At 41.3% G+C, this 11,309-nt stretch overlaps 1 pseudogene; it reads right to left on the reverse strand.

The window, feature by feature from the left end:
* Nucleotides 1-411: 411 nt before the first annotated feature.
* LOC147889732 (cytochrome P450 71A1 pseudogene) lies at nt 412-2,041 on the reverse strand (annotated as a pseudogene).
* Between the last annotated feature and the right edge of the window lie 9,268 nt (nt 2,042-11,309).

Here is an 11,309-nt window from a genome sequence, read left to right on the forward strand (position 1 = left end):
TCTTGGGCAGGCCTTATGAATGATTAAAAATCATTCACCTTGTTTAATTCAGAGACTTTCCCTACCTAGACAGAACAATATTATTTCTTATGTCCTAGACAAACATTCCATTTCGTAGATAGATAGTTACAATTACTATATAGAAAAGAGATTTGCAAGATAAAGCTATACAAGAAATCTAGAATACACTTCATTATCCACATAAAAGCTCACATTTCTTAGATAGCAGAAATAGCAGTCATCCTCCATATAGAAACTCACATTTCTTAGGTAGCACTATCTGGCCTATATAAGAAATCAAATTCTGTACGATTAGGAAATATGCATGAATTTCCTGTATTGCAGCCGCTTCTATATAGCATAGGGATGCACAAGCAAGCTGCTGCTATGGGTGTATTTGAGCACCTGCTGCTATATAGTGTAGAGATGCGCAGGCAACCTGGCAGTTGCCCAGGCAAGCAGAGGTTTGGACATGGGAACCAATTGCCCACGCCCCTCCGACATGTCAATGCTATCTATATGCGACCACTCGAAAGCCTGCACCAGAATTCCCACCATCAGCTGCACGTTCATCAGCCCCAACATCCACCCTGGACACCCCCTTCTTCCTGAGCTAAAAGGCAGCAGCTCGAAATGCTGGCCTCGAACTTCTATGTCGCTATCCAGGAATCTCTCCGGCCAGAATTCCAGTGGTTTCTCCCATACACTCGGGTCCCTGCCTATTGCCCACACGTTGACATACGCGAGTGTTTTTGCCGGTATATGATACCCATCTACCACACAAGGCCTTGTGGACTCATGGACTCCTGCTAACGGTGCAGGTGGGTGCAATCTCAGTGTCTCTTTCACCACTGCTCGCAGGTAAGGTAGTTGAGCAACGTCGGACTCTCGAAGGAGACGTGCATTTCCCACTGTAGATTCGATTTCATATCGGAGCTTCTTCATGATTGCTGGGTTTCGTAACACCTCGGCAAATCCCCATTCAACTGTGACTATCGTTGTATCTGTTCCGCCCCCGAAAACACCCTGAATAGACACGGCACGAGTTAGCAAGCGTTCATCTGCCTCTCCTAATTAAGAAGAATACAACGAGAAGTTAGTATTTTAGTACCGTCACGACCCCCGTGATATTGTCGTCACTAATCGGCATGTCTAACTTGCTTTGCTGTGAGATAGACAATAGAACGTCTAATAAGCCCTTAGGATTGTATGTAGGGTCCTTCATCGATCGACGGCGATCATCAATAATCCCTTGGAAGGCGGTCCTCAAGCGTTCCCCCGCTATCTTCATGCGTCTCACATGGCCTTGCAAATCCATCCATTGCAACCATGGTATAAAGTCGCCAATATTGAACACGCCAGCAAAAGCAAATATTTCACTCAACAGATCGGCAACGTTAGCGTTTGTGGAGGAAATCTCGGAGAAGCTCTTCCCTATTACCATTGTGGAGATGACGTTATAAACTGCAGATCTGACTCTTGAACGTAGCGGTACTGCTTCTCCCTTGTTGCTATCTTTCCAGATGGCGTGTAGAAGAGCAGCCATTTCCCCTTCTCTTATGGGCCGGAAAGCTTCGAGCCTCTTTTTACTAAAGAAATCCGTAACAAGAAGTTGGCGCATCAGGCGCCAGTACGGGCCGTTGGGAGCAACACCAATGCTCGAACGATCGAACAGAGTGTAGACAGCCGCCGACGTTCGCGGTCGAGAAGCGAACGCGTGGTCATGCGTTTGTAGTATTTCTCGGGCTAGGCCAGGTGTAGAGGCGACAATGACAGGCACGGAACCCAAGCGGACCGATATCAAGGGACCGTGCACTTTGGAGAGTCTGTGGAGCAAGAGGTGTGAGAACCCAGCTCGGAACAAGTGTAAGTGGCCAATGATGGGCAATGCCAGAGGCCCGGGGGGCAAAGAGGAGGCAGTTCGACGCGATGTTTTGAACAGCAAGACGGAGAAAATGAGGCAGACAATGAAGCTGAGGAGGGAAAGGAGCAAAGAAGCTGGGGTGGGAGCGATGTTGAAGGTCCCATTCGACAAACTCATGATGATCATAGTGGGGAGGGAAACAAGGAACTGCAGACGCGACTTATAAACTAGACGAGATGGGTGGAATGGGTCCCATCCCAGGACTTCAGGGGAACTGGGAAGAAATAGGATGGTAATGGGTCCACTGCATTGTCATGTCATGAACCTGAATTCAAAAACTTGCAAAATATCCAAGGAAAATGTCAACCAAAAAGCCATTCTCATTTTTCCTCTTTTTCTCCTCCATGACATAACATCCTTAGCACCTAATGTAGGAGGGTTAGCCATTCTTGAGGTGCTTGATGGTGGCCAGTGCTCTTCCCAATACCATGGAGAACCATTGATGTAAAAATTCTCTTCTGTCATATGTTGTGAATATTACATGATTTAAAAGGCCTTTTTTTTCTAAAGAAATTTGTAACTTTTTTTGAAGTGTTTTAATGATACATGTTTATAAATATGTTTTGTTGAAAATATGATTTGAAAATGTTCATTTGTTGAACTTATGTGATAGTCACATTTTTTCCATGTGAAACCCCCGAGAGCCATATATTCAATCGACTAGCAAAGTTTTTAACAAATTCATTATGGATGCACAGCAACAAATTTTATACGAATTATACGTAGTACTTGCCGTATATGTGTTCTGTACCTAATCCACAATAATGGACACATCTCCTACTATCTATATTTTCCACCCACACTATTTCACTTCCTACCATACATGGCTTCGTCACATGTGTGGTCTACCACTTGGGAGTTTACATCATATGTGGAAAATCAATGAGCCTTTAGCTTTTACATCATAAAGGTGAGCAAAATATTACGAAGTCATAAGTGATGTATGTGTGGGTATCTATGAGTGACATAAGCTCACATAAGGTGACATCCTTCGAGGGTATTTGTGTGCTATGTGACTAGTATAATTAAAAATATCTCATTTTATTAGCTTTGAACTGGTTTGCTCTCCAAAAACAAAGCACAGTGAAATAACTGGCCCAATTGACTGAAAAAACTCCTCTAAAAGAAAAAAAAATTGATTTTAAATAAAAATTTAAAGGTTTGTTTTCAAAATGACAAGTGAGATTATAAAAAGAGTTGATGACATTTCTCTAAGAATTTCAAGAAAAATTATAGAAAGACTTATGACATTACAAAATCTTCAAGTTAAATAATTAAACCAGTTATAACACAAGGATGGAATTGCAAATTATATTAAAAAATTTGCAAGTAAAATTATAAAAACATATTTTTTCATTACTTCAAAAGCAACATTGAAATCTCAAAGTACTTGTGGAATTAACAAACACCTTTCAATAGTTTTAAGAACACATGCCTATTAGTACTCTCTATCTGAGAAGCAATCATTGGACTACTTTGCTTCCTGATTCTCTTGTTCTTCAATATTTTTATAATGATATAAGAGCACCAAGGAATTGGAGAATCTTTCTTGCAAATATTTTTTTCTATTCTTAATGACTTGTGCTTTGTCTGCTAGATAGAGCCCATAATGAATGCTTCTATAAGACATCTCAATCAATAACTTTACTAGCTCTTCTCTGGTCGAAGATAAGTTTGTAGTTCTAGTTTGCTTTCTGATCTTACTATCTCGAGCTCCTCCTTCTTTGTCACTTTTGCAAAGAAAAATTTCCTTTCTCATTCTGTGTCAATGGTTAGTATTATCCTTTTGGCTCCTCTCAATGTCTTTGATGCTTAGCAATCGGATCTGAATTAGAGCTTATTCACTTGAGATGTTATGGCTAAAAGATCCATTTGTTACAAAAAAAGATGAGAAATAATACAAAGAAAGTGTATTACAACTATATAAGAGGATTTCACTCAATGACATGAGAAATGAGTGAGATGAAAAAAACAAGAAAGTGCAAGAAATAAGTGAGACAATTTAGGAAAGAGAAAGTGAGGGTGAGAGAAAGGAAGTGTTTTTGCAACAATGATGAGAGAAGAAAGAAAGCACTTTCACAAGGTCAAGAGATAAGAAATGAAGTGCACAACTATATAAGGTGAGATGGAAGATGGAAGAGTAGAAGGAAGAATCGAATGAGAGAAAGTATATTCTGTGGAGTTAAAGATATGAAATAAAGTTCTTTGAGATAGGATTGATATAAACATTATTGAGATATTTATTATAATTTGGAAATGTCATGAAATAAATAATATCGTTAAATACTCTTGATGCATTTTAGAAATTTTGCTCAATTACAAATCATACTGAAATAAGCATCATGAGTAGTACATGCTTCTCGTGAGACATTTAATATAATTACAAAACAACATCAGCATGAGACACTTTATATAATGAAAAAAGAGCACATAAAAGAAATGCATCCTCCCACATGCATGGTGTGTGTGGAAGAGTCTCCCATGTGGGCTAGGTGGTTACGCACTCTCAATTGTGTGCGACAACCCTTCGCACGGCCGCTCGATCTACATATCGATGCACTGTCTCACCTTCTGACTACTTCAGGTTTGCCACCTGTAGGTACACATTCTTTGGCTCCTCTTCTTTGCCAAAATACTTGATCATAGCTGCTATCAACCTTGGCTAGCTTTGGCAAACGTCTTCGGCCTACTTCTCATACCATACTTGAGCAAACCCTCTAGAAATGTGGGAAGGACCAACAACCATCTATCTTCAGTAAGAAAGTTGAGAGAAACACAAATGCGCTTGAAGGCCACAAGATACTCATTTGGATTTTCTTCAACCCATCCACAGAACACGGGAATGTTAGCCATGCTTGGAAAATGGAAAGGAGAGAGACGAAATGAGGCTTATCTATTGGCAAACAATGGATAGAGGTAGCTTGAACTGAAAATCAGGTGAAGATACATCCACAAAGCATACATAGGTAGGGTAGGGTGTGACTGGTGTATTGTGAAATACTACACGAAAAGAATCTTTAGCATAGAATAGCTCATAAACAATCTTAAAAGGACCAACCCTCATGATATTGCATCCATCTTTACAAGCGAGGGTTAGAGAGGTGGTGCTGCATGAGGTTGTTCATCAAGGCAAACAAGAATGCCATGACAAATGTCAACAGTTGGAGAGCTTGCACATCACCTTCAGCTTCTTCCAGTTCTTGTAATCACCATGCTATTTCTTCAAGGGGTGTGTGGTCTGGCATCCTTCTTTTGAGCAATGTCCTTGAGGACCTTTCTGATGATCTTCTGAAGTCGGTAAACTTGTATCAAATATGCCTAACACTTAATTTCAAGATGACCACAACCTTTGCATTCCTTGCAAATGATCACCCTCATTCATGGCTTGTGGCTTGGTTGGGGCAGTGCTTCCACTTGCTTCATGCGTGATTGAATTACAAGCTTCACGTGCCAAGAAATTAGAAACTAAATTTTGAGCTCGAGGGATATGCTGAATTTTTACCTCTTCAAATTGTTGGCAAAGTTCCAATGCTTGTTGATGTTGTGGAACCAAGCCTTCGCTCCGCACCTTCCATCTTCCACTAACTTGTTCACACACGATTTGAGAATCTCCTGGGGAAAGTAGGATGAGGTGGCAAGATTCCTTGTGCCAACCCTCCACTTGTCCTCCTAGAGGTTTGAACATATTATAAAATTGGAAAGAGACCAAGGGAGTATCATAGACTTGAGATATGGGGCTTGATTTATGTGGAAAATTGAGGCAAAGGGTTGTCGCACACAATTGAGAGTGCGTAACCACCTAGCCCACATGGGAGACTTTTCCACACACACCATGCATGTGGGAGGATACATTAATGTGGAGAGACCCCCTCTTTTGGCTATAAAAGGACTCGGGGGGGTCACTATGTATAAACCCTCTATATCACGTGCGTTCAAGGCCTATATTTAAAGTCCCTTATCTGTAAAAAATTTCATGAATAAAATGTACCCCTTTTCTATACAAATCTATAAATTTTTTCCAAAACTATTTTAAATAGTCCCTTATGTATATTTATTTCTGTAAATTTTAGAAATAAAAAAAATCCTTTTGTTGAACTCACGTGATAGGGTTACATATGATGAGTGACCCCCCCGAGTAAAAGGAAGGGGCTATTCCTTGATGAGACACGCTCATTCTTGTAAAGCCACCTAGCTAGTATTTTGATATTTCCCTCTCTTCCCTTCTTTCAAATAAAGTATGGTTCTCTTCCCTTGATGTCTACATCTCAACATTCCTCCTACTATCATGTACATGCTTCTCTTCCCCCTCTCCCTTTCCCCTTGTGTCATAGTCTCCCTTTTCCTTCCCTCCACTTCTAATTCCTTTCTCTCTCCTATGACATCCCTTCGCCCTCTTGATCTCCTTTTCTCTATGGCCTTTGAGCATCGCCATACTTAGCCTAGCCTCTGGTCTCGAAAAACTTTTCCGGCTAAAAGTGTACAGGCAACTGGCACTTGCACAAGCGCCCCCAGCTCCGAGGCTAAATCCTATGCCCATTCGAACACAAGTTCCACAACAACTCAGGAATCAGAATCCACGACCATATCTAAGAGCACCAAATCCAGCTCCTCAGGCAATTCCAATACATCAATTACAAGCCGAGGAAGTAGAGTCATCATTTGAGTATGAAACAGAGTACCCAGTGTACTATGTAGAAGGTGCAGAGGGTCTAATACTAGTTTATGCAAATCAAGTATGTCCCAACACATATCGACCACCAATCAAGTGCTACAGTTGTGGAGAAAATCACCAGATCGCAGAGTGCCCTTATCATGGTAGCCCCGCTACTTTCCAACCACTTTGCAAAGATTGTGGCATAGGACATGCCTGTATGGATTGTCCCATGAAAAATAAGGTCCCACAACAAACAGAGGTTAAGCCTGATGTCCAATTGGCATCTTTGGGGTGGACCATCAAAGTCTGGGTCCACAACAAGTGTAATATCACAACCTGTAAATGTAATTACACACCAATAGAAAGAGGCCACCAAGGACCCTAACATTCCAATCCAACAAAAGCGACTTCTTAAAAAGAAAGCACAAGTGCCTTCAACTCCGCCAAGCAATGAGCAGCCGAGCTCGTCCACATCAAATTCTGAGCCTCAAATAAAAGAAGCTCCATACCCAAATGCACAGGTGGAGAAGGCTCGTTTTTAGGCACTTCAACAATGGGTACAAAAGGAACAAGCTCAATTTGAAGCTGAGAAGCAAGCTCAATTTGAGAAACAAGCTCAAGACCCAATCCATGACTTGGCCTCACAAAGTATTAATACTGTACTCGAGCCTCTATTCCAACAACAGACTCCACAACATAATGTACCGTCACATCAACTTGAAGGAGCCACACTCTCTAGCATCCTAAGCTGCCCTATGTCAATTCCCATTGAAATCCTCCTATGAAATAGTCCCAATATCTGGGAGAGTTTTAAAGGATGGATTGAACTTGCAAATCCCTCTCCACCTATGAACGACATTGAAGATATCCCCATGTGGATGGGTGAGAGAGATGACATATGCAACATTATTGTGCCTTTGATCCACAAGGCATATAATGAAGTCCAAGCCATAGGGAATAGTGGAGCAGGTGTAAATGTCCTATCAAAAGAGCTCTATGAAGAATGGGGTCTCCCACCAATGCAAAAGGCTAATTTTAACATACATCTTGCCGATGATTCACGAGCTAATCCCTTGGGAAAAGTGAATGGCGTGTCCACAAAGGTCGCAGGAGTCCACTTTTCCCTTCAATTCATAATCTTGGATCTTCCCAAAAAATCATATCAAATCTTACTAGGATGTGCTTGGTTACGGAAAAGCATTAGTCCATGACTAGGAAACTGATAAACTGACAATCCAAAATCATGACACCACAGTCAGGATGAATGTGGGAACAAGAGCTATAAAACCAATTGTGCCTAGAGCATTCGATGACACATCTTCAACGACAATCTCAAGCAAATCAGTTCCCTTGCAACAGCATGCCATAGTGGGCGATTCACAAAGCAATGTAAATAGCTGGATACAAACATTGGCAACCATCGACAACTACCATTCATTAGACCCCATCTTCTCACAGATTGATGCTAAGGTGCTACAGGTAGATCCTCCACTCACACATGAAGAACCAATCGATCTAGAGGTGCCATTCTTTAATGGCTGACCTCGAGTGGAATAATGAACCTGAAGAAGGTACCCATTCCAATGATGACTCAGATTTTCCTTGGGGCCTTGAAACAGAGGCTGAGAATGCTGAAATTGAAGATCAAATCTTTGATAATGACTTAGCCATTCTGCATGCCCTAATGGCAGTCGAGCTCCCAAAAGTTGAACCTCCAAAGCTGAATAACAGCAGAAGATCCCACAAGAAAGTTGTTGGAGGAAATTGCAGAAAAGCCAAGGCCAAACATTAGCTCCCTCAAAATCAGAACCATTGCCTCTTGAATGGTCCCTTGAGGGACTGGAAGGAGTATGCACAGCAAATGATCCCTTACTTGGAAACACCTTACCAGTGGAAAAGTTACCCCACAGTTCCCAAGGTAAGAAGTTTCAAAAATATAAGCCACATGTGCGGATGAAGCTCAATCAAGAGACTTCAAAAAAAGAAAGTCAAAAAGAGCCTAACAAATTGGTAAATGCAACTATGCCACCCAATACGCATGGCACATCAGGCTAGTTGAACACCATTAGAGGCCAATCTTCGAGAAGTGCCGGAATACTTCAAGAATCACACAAGTGGTAGTGCACCAATAGCAATGCCAAGACCACTAAGAGAATCTGAAGTTCAAGAAACTAATAGCATTGGAGAAACTCCAATCTATGAGGGACTGGCAAAAGCATGCACAATAAACCTCGCCCTTGAAGGGGAGGAAGAAAAACTGGTTTTCATTAGGAAACAGCTTCGACAAGAAACCAAACTCAAAGCACTCCTAATGGAATACCATGACTGGCTAGCATGGTCATACAAAGAGATGAAAGGAATTTCACCAGAAGTGGCAGTACACATGATACCTATAAGGGAAGGTGCTCACCCTAAGGTATGTGGACCTTATCGCACAAATCCTAAGTATGGCACCATGGTTTATGACGAGCTAGAAAAACTCCTAAATGCCGGATTCATCTATGAGATAGAGCACATTGATTGGGTTTCACCCATCGTCATTGTGCCTAAACACAATAAGAAGCTCAGAATATGCGTAAACTTAAAAAATGTGAATGCCGCCACAATTAGGGATCACTATCCCCTACCCGACAGAAACAGTGTTGAAAAAGGTGGCAGGTTCAGAAATATATAGCTTCTTGGATGGCTTCAGTGGCTATAACCAAGTGCAAATTGCTCCTAAAGACCAATCAAAAACAGCATTTGCTCTACAGAATGGGATATTTTTGCATATAGAGTCATGCCATTCGGCCTTTGTAATGCCCTGGCAACATTCTAGCGAGTCATGTTCACAGCTTTCAAGTCATTTTTGAATAAGTTTTTACAAGTGTTCTTGGATGATTTGTGCATCCATTTAAAGAAAAAAGACCACTTCAAATGTCTTGAAGAAGTACTAATCAAATGCAGGGAGTATGGCATCTTCCTAAATCCAACAAAATGCCAATTCATGGTCACCCACGGAGTTGTTTTGGGACACATCGTCTCTCAACATGGGATTGCAAACTGACATGGACAAAATCAAAATCATCATGGAATTACCTCCTACAACAAATTCCAAAGGTGTACAGGACTTTATGGGACATGGCGGCTATTATAAAAGATTTATATTGCAGTATGCCATGATAGCTCGACCACTTTACAAATTATTAGTGGAATTCTTATGGACAGAAGAGTGCAACCTGAAGCCTTTGAGCTTTTAAAGTGGCACCTAATCATAGCACCCATCCTTATATCTCCTAATTGGGATATTGATTTTCATGTTCATACTGATGGATCCAAGTATGCAATTGGGAGTGTGCTTTGTCAACCTGGTGAACATAAGAAAGACTACCCATTCTACTTCGCCAGTCAACAACTCAATGATGCAGAGATCAACTATACCACCATAGAAAGAGAAGCCCTAGCAATGGTGTATATAGTGTAAAGAAATTTCGGTACTATCTACTTGCAAATGATTTTGTCTTCTACACCGACCATCAAGCATTGCTTTGTCTTGTGAGCCATCCATGTACAACAGGAAGAATAACCAGATAACTCTTCTTGCTTCAAGAATTCAACTTCAAAATAGTGGTTTGCAAAGGTGCCCAACACTACATTACTGATCACATGTCTCATGTCAAGTCAAGAGAAGAAGCCGCTGGAGTAGAAGACAACTTACCAGATGCCACACTATTTCAAATAGATGCTATTCTAGAGTGGTGTGGAGATATCATTGGGTACTTAATGACAGGAAGACCACCCCCCGAAATGAAAGCAGTAGATGCTAGAAAACTAATTCTAAAGGCTGCACCCTATCAACTCATTGCAGGACAACTGTACAAGATGGGCAAGGACTAGGTATTAAGAAGATGTGTAATGCCTCATGAGATCATGCCAATTTTGAGTGAAGTCCATGAAGGCATTGCAGGAGGACACTTCCAAGGGGAAGCCACAGCAATAAAAGTTCTCCTCGTAGGCTACTGGTGGCCAACATTGTGGGCAGATGCCTATGAATATGTAAAAGGCTGTGATGTATGCCAACTGACTACTAAACCACAACACAAAGACTTCAATCCCCTAACAACAGTTGTTGCACAAAAACCATTTGAAAAATGGGGGATTGACTATGTGGGTCCCATCCATCCAGTAGCAAAAGGAACACAGGCACGCTACATCATTGTGGCCACTGATTACTTTACAAAATGGGCTGAAGCTAAAGCAATCAGAAAGGAAGATGCCAGAAGCATAGCAAGATTCTTATACGAAAATGTAATCACCCGATTTGGATGCCCCATTGAAATTGTGCCGGAGAGAGGCACACATTTTGTCAATGAGGTAATCCAAGAACTCTTATCTAGCTTTATGGTAATCCATAGAAAAAGCACACCCTACTACCCCCAAGGGAATGGACAGGCCAAATCCACCAACAAAATAATATGCATTATCCTCACCAAGGTAGTAGAACCACATCGTTCTAATTGGGCAGAGAAACTGAATGCAGCCTTATGGGCATACAAAACCACACTTAAGGTCAGTACAGGAAACACACCTTTTCAATTGGTGTATGGCCTTGAAGTTGTGGTCCCACTAGAATTTGTAATACCAAGCCTATGCATAACAGTACAGGAATGCATGGGAGACCATGAATCCTTGAAAGAAAGACTCTATCAGTCAGAGAAGCATACAGAAACAAGACTAGTCGCCTACCATGCC

The sequence above is a fragment of the Dipteris shenzhenensis genome, chromosome 20, assembly GCF_047967505.1.
Source record: "Dipteris shenzhenensis isolate YYH24624 ecotype China chromosome 20, Dip_SZ_1.0, whole genome shotgun sequence".
In the NCBI taxonomy this organism is placed as follows: Eukaryota; Viridiplantae; Streptophyta; class Polypodiopsida; order Gleicheniales; family Dipteridaceae; genus Dipteris; species Dipteris shenzhenensis.